The following is an 8,878-nucleotide window of genomic DNA, read 5'->3' as shown; positions in this document are numbered from 1 at the left end:
CCTTCGTTCTTTAATTTAATGAGGAGTTAAAAGTTGTTTCCAAAATCTTCTGTATGTATCTCTACAACATTTGATGCCACCATAATGACCCTGATCTATTTTAGCTAATAAAATTAAGTGATGAATGGGTAAGAGAATTTTATGTCAAACATCTTTTCTAGAGTATAAATTGTTGAGCTTGATTGTGTGCTTCCTTTAGAATTCTGAGGGTTATGTGTGTTTCATTTTTCCATTCTTTCCCTGGAATACTCTGATGTTAATGCCAGACAATGCTATTGTATACTTTGTTTTTTGATGATTCTTGCCCATCAATCTGCCTTACTTTTGTTTTTTAAGTAATTTATTGAGTATTAGACAGTTCATTTTCATAGAAAATTAAGGTTTGTTCTTATTTTCATCTGTTGCATTCGGATTTTGTTACTTTATACAAAAATTTATTACATTACTCCAAATTCTTGAAGGATTTCACGTTTTTACTTGCTACAATATTGATATTTAGATAGAAAGTTAATGTACCACATTTCCCGTGGTGGTGGTGGTGGTGGTGTGTGTGTGTGTGTGTGGGGGGGAACCCAATCATCTGTTTAGAACATCCTTTAACAGTAATATCCTAAAACCCAATCATCTGTTTAGAACATCCTTTAACAGCAATATCCTAAAAATATCATACCTGGGTCCTGGTTTCTCTGTTATGATTTTCCTTTTTTCCAGCAGCGGGACATTTTTTAATTACTTGTTGGCAAATTATTGTTGCCATTTTAGATTTTACTTCACAAACAATATTTTTTATTGATATGTCTTGCATTAAATCTTACATGTCTATACTTTTTTGTGAAGAGGATTTATATTGTATTGAAATGACAATAATTATCACCTTAGTATGAGGAAAAAGTAAATGTTTTTTCCTTCGACCACTGGAGATAATATATTGGAATCTCTTTTGCGTTTAGAGATATGAATATTAGGTACAGTGCTTATACTTTGGAACATTCTTTAGTCTTTACTCATCTTGATCTTTTCTTTTTAAAAACAGGGGTAGAAGCCTCTTGAATTTTCTCTTGTAGTGGAGGAGTGAATAAATTCCTCAAGCAGTCAGATAGAAGAAAGCTTTATTCCAATGGTAGAGATTCTGTACGAGAATCGAGCAGAAAACTAAAGAACTTAAAAGGATGGAGTGTCTAATATGCTCTGGTGTCTGACCGGTGCGAGCCTTGCTATGTACTTTAGCTAAATATAGGATTGATACACATTTCTACCTTTGTCCAAAAACTTAAGGAAAAAATAAGCAGAAGAATGACATTTTACTTTCTAGCTCTGTTCATTGTAGGAGACCTGGACATACAGGGATTGTGAATGAAAACTCGACAGGTTATTTTTAGTTTTTATTTTTTTTTTGCTATGACCTTTTATTTTCCTGTAAAGCAGTTCCATGGAAAATGGTTGTAAGCCTGAGGTTGAACTCTTGTTTTCTGGTATCTTTTACTATGATAATTACCATGCCCCCATGAGAGGATGCTGCTTCTGACCCATTTTACTTTTGACATCTTCTGCTCTCCTCCCATGGGGAAAGAAAAGGAGAGAAAAGCATATACCAGTTTTTGCACATAAAACTGATGCTAGTTTTCGTACATTTATGTTACCGTTACTCCATTAACTCTTCAAGTGTAGCAATCACAGTCAATTCTATCTACTTCAAAGCAGTTTTGAGGTCGAGTAAAACTGATTCAAAAATTATATATTGGAAATGGCTTAAACCTCAACCAACATGAAGATCACTAGTAGCGCACTCGTCTTAAAGTATTAATGAACTCTCAACTTCCCTCAAAATGATCAATTTCCTTATTTTCCCTCCTAAACTATGTGTATATATCCAATGTGCTCAGTTTGTGAGCCCACATTCAAATATTTAATAGATCGACGACATTGACAATGTGTTTTTCTTCAATGCATTTCTTCATGGTTTTCTATCAATTTGTAACCTTTTCTTGTAGCGCAAAAAATTTTCCAATATTTTTTCCTCCGAAACTTTTTCGCCTCAATCTAATTTTGGAAATTTTAAATTATTATTTAATTACAGAAAATACAAGAAAAGCCAAAAAAAAAAACCCTATCATGCCGTCAATCTGTTAAATATTTGACTCTGGGCTAAGAAAATGGTCACGTTGAGCTCATACAGATAATTTAAGGAGGAATATAAACATATTAATACTTTAAGAGTTGCTTTATTAGGGAGATCTGGTCATTTTGTCCAAAAACTAACCAAATCTAAACACACATATATGACAGTAGAGAGTCTCTCTCCGAATTTGCATCCAGCGTTATTACTCACAAAAATCATGGTTTGGTTTCAGCGAAATGATTTCCTTGAACAGTCAACAGTTTTCACAATTATATTCAGTTCAAACAGTGCAACAGTGAATTTGAGAAGGGTGAAGGTTTCATTGTGGAGATGTAGTGGGATGGAGAACCTCTACTAGGATAAGTATCGATGTAACTAATACCTGATTTGGTTACCTGCGCAGTTTTGATTATAGAGTTTTGTAGGTAAGGGAGGACGGGGGATGCACAGAAGGTGTTTGATAGAATGGTTGAGAGAGAGGTGGAGCCCGATGGGTTTTGTTTTGGGGTTTTGATTTCCAAGTATTTTGAGAAGGTGACGACCGCCGAAAGGGGATTGAAGCGGGATGGGTTTATTTGTAATGTGATTGCTGAAGGGTATTTAAGGTTGGAAAGTTGCTTCACTGTTTCAATATGATTGCGGAGCTAAGGTAGTATTTGATCGAACTCTGAGAAGAGAAGAGAAAGAAGAACTGATATTTCTTAGGGGTTTCGGTAATGGGTAAGTGGGGTTTCTCTTGTTTTCGTTATATTTTATCAAGGAGAATGGTCCTCCTTATATAGGGGCTAAACCCATCATCTTTACCCCTCAGATCCGCCCCCATGAAAGATTTTCTCTCAACCACCCACGATTCACGTTCTCCACCATTCTCTCAACAGAGAAACCGTGGTTGATTCCACCCACGATTCACGTTCTCCACCATTCTCTCAACAGAGAAACCGTGGTTGATTTGGTCATCAATGACCGAGTCAAGCTAACATCTGGTTGATTTGGTCATCAATGACCGAGTCAAGCTAACATCTCCCACTTGACCAAATTAACCAAGTGACATACCTCTCACTATCCGTGAAATCAAATGTTTCTGCTTACCATTACTCCCACTACTCCCACTACTCCCACTATCTGTAGAGAGTAACTCTTATTTCATTATTCATGAAAATTTACTTGGATTTATTTATTCCTAAGTCCCATCAAACTTACATGTTTGATAAAAGATTCCGCTGGTATTCCTTTTGTCAAAGGATCAGTAATCATATATGTAGTAGGGATATAAGTCACTTTGACTTCTCCATTTTCTACAATATCTCGAATATAGTGATACTGGATTTCAATATGTTTTCCTTTGGAGCTATTCGCGCCACTGTTGATTAAGCTAATTGCTGCTTGATTATCACAATAAATATCAATAAGTCATTCTAACAAATTGAGATCAAGATTAATCAAAAACCGTCTTATCCAGACAGCATGTGTAGTTGCCATACTACAAGCTATACATTCAGCTTCTTACGTATATCTAGCAACACACCCTTGTTTCTTGCTACTCCAAGAAACAGCTCCTCCTCCAAAGATGAATAAGTATCCCGAAGTGGACTTTCCATCATCTTTATCACCTCCGAAATCAGCATCGGAATAACCAAGGAGTTCAAGTGAATCAGCTTGATAAACTAACCTATGAGTCAATGTACCTCTGATATACTTCATAATCCTTTTAACAGCTTCTCAATATGCTGGTCCTGGATTACTTTGATATCGACTGACTAGACTCACAACATAAGCTATATCGGGTCTGGTGCACAACATTGCATACATCAAGCTTCCAATTGCTTGAGCATAAGGAACATCTAATGGCTTCTGCCCCTCTCCAAGGCTTTGCTCTTTACATAATCTCTTTTCCATAACCAACGGAGTTGGTGTCGGATTGGAATTCTCCATTCCAAACCTTTTAAGAACTGATCTTAAATATTTTTCTTGGTTTAAACTTAGCATTCTAGACTTTCTATCTCGAATTATTTGAATTCCAAGAATATATGATGCATCTCTCATGTCTTTCATCTCAAACTTTTTGTTGAGATCTGTCTTGATTTTATTCAACATTTCTATGTCATTTCCAACGAGTAATATATCATCCACATATAAGGATAATATAATAAACTTGCTCCCACTTTTCAAGACATATACACAATTATCTAATTTATTTTGAATAAAACCAAGTTTAGTAACTGCATTATAAAATTTGAGATACCATTGTCTAGAAGACTGTTTTAAAACATATAGAGATTTTATTAATTTGTAAACTTTATGTTCCTATTCTTTCACCTGAAAACCTTCAGGTTGTTGCATATATATTGTTTCCTTCAACTCTCCATTAAGGAATGCAGTTTTAACATCCATTTGGAATAATTCCAAATCAAGATATGCAACAATAGCCAAAATAATTCTAATGGATGCAAATTTAGCTACAGGAGAATACGTCTCCTGAAAATCTATTCCTGCCTTCTGGTTATAACCCTCGGCAACTAACCGTACTTTAAATTTATCAATAGATCCATCAACACGATATTTCTTTTTGAGCACCCATTTGCATCCTATGTCTTTTTTATTTTCTCGTAGATCACATAACTCTCATACCTTATTCTTTTCTATGGAATCAAGTTATTCTCTCATAGATTCTAGCCATAAAGCTGATTCATGCGATTTCATCGCATCAGAAAAGGTTAAGGGATCTTGTTCTTCTACATTTGTATCTACCGAAAACAGGATGGCTCACATGAATACAAATAGTAATCATTCATCTATGAATGTTGTGTTCTTGGTCTTTTGTTGTCTACAACCGGTTGATTAAGTACATTATTTTTCATAGCTATTTCATCATTTTCAAGGTTAGGTTCATTCACAATATCAAGGTCATTAGTGGGAACAACACTGTAATAATCATCATCTATTACAGTTAGAGGTTCTGTTTCCTCTCGAACTTGTTCCTCTTCCTTTAGATTCTCTAAAAATGTAGTATCTCTGCTTTCAATGACTCATTTTTCTTTATTGTAGAACTTATAATCTTTTGAATTTTCTGAATATCCTATGAATCTACACTTTATTATTTTAAAATCCAACTTATCTCTAAGTTGACATGGAATGAGAACATGAGTTATAGATCCCCACTTCCTGAGATGACTCAAAATAGGTTTCCTCCCATTCCATAATTCATAAGGTCTAAATACAACTGATTTGGTGGGAATTCTATTTAAAATGTAGTTTGCAGTTAATAATGCTTCTCTCCAAAAGTTTTTAGAGAGACCAGAATGAGACAACATGCATATAACTACATTAAGTAATGTTCTATTTTTTCTTTTAGCAACACCATTCTGTTGTGGCGTATACGGCATTGTTGTATGCCTTTTAATTCCATGCTGAATACAATAACTCTCAAATTCTTTAGAGTTACATTCCTCACCTCTATCAGTTCTTAAAATTTTAATTTTCAATCCAAGTTGGTTTTCAACTTCTGTCTTATATCTCTTAAAGCAGTCAAAAGCTTCTAATTTTCTGGATATAAGATAGACGTGTGCAAACTTGGAATAATCACCTATAAAAGTAATAAAACATTCTTTATTACTATGAGTTTTGACACTTAGGGGACCACAAATATCCGAGTGTATCAACCCTAAAAGTTCATTGACTCTCTGTCCGCCAATAAAAGGTTTTCTAGTCATTTCACCCGTTAAACAATGTTCACATGGTGGCAATTGAATATTAGATAGTGCAGGAAGCAAGTTCATTTTGATAATTTCTTTTATTTTTGAAATACTAGCATGTCCTAATCTAGAATGCCACAATTTAGACTTAGAAAAATAATAAGATAAATAGTTCAAATTCGAAATTTTATTATCAGAATTATTACAAACTACTAGAAGAATACATAATTCATGCTCGGACACATATTTTCCCATAGCATATACTTTATTATTCTTGCATATAGAAACCCTGCTATTATAGAACCTAACTTTCGGTCCTTTCTTCATCAAGCTGGGAACAGAGATCAGATTGAGCCGAATTCCTAGCGCATAGAACACATCTTTGAGGACAAGAATACTATCCCCAAGATCTAATCTATACGAACCAATACCTTCTACATCGAGATAGGTATTATTTCCCATATAGATTCTCTGTTCTCCTTTCTTAAGCTCGGTGAATTCTATGACTCCTTTCTTGTCCTTTGCGATATGCCTAGTAAGCTCGGTGAATTCTATGACTCCTTTCTTGTCCTTTGCGATATGCCTAGTTGCACCGGAGTCGATCCACTAACCACTGATATCCGTCATCACAGCATTACATTCTGTCACACCGACGAATTCTCGTTTGTTAGTACCCCCTTGTTATGGATACTTATAGCCTCCCTTAATCTCCTGCTTTTCACCTTGTGGGCAATTGACCTTGAAATGCCCGAACTTTTCACAATTGTAGCAGGCTTCACTGGGTACTTTCTTTCTCTTGAACTGCTGTGACTTCGGTCCTCACGGTTATGGTTTACTAGGACCAATGTCTTTATAGCTTCTAGTATTATGCCTCTGGCAGACATAATTCAGCTCCTGCTGCATCATATTCAGTTCTGGTTCCTTCCTACTGGCTATTAAGTCCTGTTCTATCGCTAGGTGCATATGAAGATCAGTGACAGACTTAATGGCATGATTCAGACTTAATGTGGTGGCAGCCACAATAAGTGAAGGGGGAAGACTATTCAAAATGGTTGTCACTTGTATTCTTTCCGGGATTTCGGTCCCAGCAGTGGATAAGTCCTTAGCCATGATAATCATTTTATTTATATGCACTACGACATTGTCTCCCTCTTGCATACGACAAGAATTATACTTATGCAAGAGGAGTTGAATGTTAACTTCAGAAGCAGTATCGTATTTTTCTTTTATTGCATTCCACATGTCCATGGAAGTCTTATAAGTTTCAAAAACTTTGATTAAGTTATCTTCCATGAACATGAGCATAAGACTTTTCGCCTTTTTGTCTTTCGACTTTTACTGTTCAAACCCTTTCTTTTCTTTAGGTGTTGATTTATCAGTAAGGGTTGGAGCAATGGTTTCGATTATATCATCAATGTTGTCATGAATAAGAGCATATCTTATTTTTCTATGTCACATATCATAATTACTATCATTAAATTTGTCAATTTTCCCTAGTTCTGATAGAACGAGTTTACTAGCCATTCGGTAAAGAACTAAAACTAAATTCAATTTTAAAATATGTATAAGGTTGATATTTTGACAATTATACTAAAATATAATAATGCTAAATAAATAAATTAAAATGAACCTGATTCTTGTGAGTTAAAAAATGAAGCTTCAATTAAAGCGAGGTCGTCACTTAGCGGTGTTGACCGAAGAATCTGTTGTCGAAGTTTCGACGTCTTTTCTGGCTGGATTGGAGATGATCAACTTTGTAAAAATAGCCTCACCCGATGCCCTTTACTCCAATAGATAATTGAGCTAGGCCTCTGCTCGGAAAAAAAAATGCCGAAGTGTCACCCAGGCCCAACTACAAGGCCCAAAGTCCCACCACTATTCCACAATGTCAGGCTTTGAGAAATATTAAAGTGAGCTGTGACAATACTTGACAATGGGTTAGATCTAGTTTCTTGTAGGCTATGAAAGATGTAGGCTAGGACCGGTTTTGGAATGACAATGAGTTGGAGAGGCTATGATGTAGAACCGAAAAATAAAGGGAGGCTATAAGGTCTGCTAGCTGGATGTGGAGTAGGCTAGGCCTTGTGGATGTAGAGAAGAGAAAGAAGAACTGATATTTCTGAGGGGCTCTGGTAATGGGTAAATGAGGTTTCTCTTGTTTTCGTTATATTTTCTTAATGAGAATAGTCCTCCTTATATAGGGGCTACACCCATCATCTCCACCCCTCAGATCCGCCCCCATGAGAGATTTTCTCTCAACCACCCACAATTCACGTTCTCTACCATTCTCTCAATAGAGAAACCGTGGTTGATTTGGTCATCAATGACCGAGTCAAGCTAACGGTATTGGATTGTTGTTGAGGCTTATAAATGGATTCTTGATGCTTTGTGCTCGGAGAAAAGGCAGAATGCTACGAGAAGGCTGCGACAGTGGATTGTGCACAAGTTGGGTATAAGCTAAATTTGGAGATGTATATGATAGGTTCCTTTTGTGAATGTGATTATATAGTTGAGGCATTTGGTTGATTACGAACTCGTGCCCGTTTCTGATAATTGTGCTTCGTTGGTAGGCTCATATATATGTTGAAAAGGGAGATATAAGCAAAGGCAGAATCAGTTTCAAGATATTTTGCTCGGGAGTTTCAGATTTATGACAGTAAAAATTACAATGCTTTTGTTGAAAAGATATTGTGTGGAAGGGAAAATGGCCAGGTCATTTGAACTGCAGAATAGGATGATGATGTTGGGTTTTGTTCCAAATAAAGAGCCTTGCAAGTATTTAATCCTTGGACCTTCAAGAAGTCGAAATTGTTCTCCATGCTTATAAGCTTAAATTCCATTTTTGATTGGGAGGATAACTTGAGCGTATAGTTCCATTTACTTTTTGAGTTCTCTGCGTCATCAATTTGCCCTTTGGGAATTCAAGTTTCTCCTATGCACTTGGGATATTCAATGTTCTACTACCATCAAAGGAGCTCTTAGGTAATTGTTAATATATATACACACACACGCGCACATGCACGTGCACACACACACAAACACACACACATATATTTATTAAAAGTTA

At 35.8% G+C, this 8,878-nt stretch overlaps 1 protein-coding gene across 1 annotated transcript in view; it reads left to right on the top strand.

The window, feature by feature from the left end:
- LOC109842449 (pentatricopeptide repeat-containing protein At5g40400) overlaps window positions 1-1,464 on the top strand; it is a 9,405-nt gene extending 7,941 nt beyond the window's left edge. The window contains 1 exon segment of the mRNA XM_020411326.1: window positions 1,034-1,464. The gene's annotated coding sequence lies outside the window, so the exon portion shown is untranslated.

Source organism: Asparagus officinalis, chromosome 5 (genome assembly GCF_001876935.1).
Source record: "Asparagus officinalis chromosome 5, Aspof.V1, whole genome shotgun sequence".
Classification (NCBI taxonomy): domain Eukaryota; kingdom Viridiplantae; phylum Streptophyta; class Magnoliopsida; order Asparagales; family Asparagaceae; genus Asparagus; species Asparagus officinalis.
Note: the sequence above shows the minus strand (reverse complement) of the source record. Positions and strands in the feature narration are given on the sequence as shown.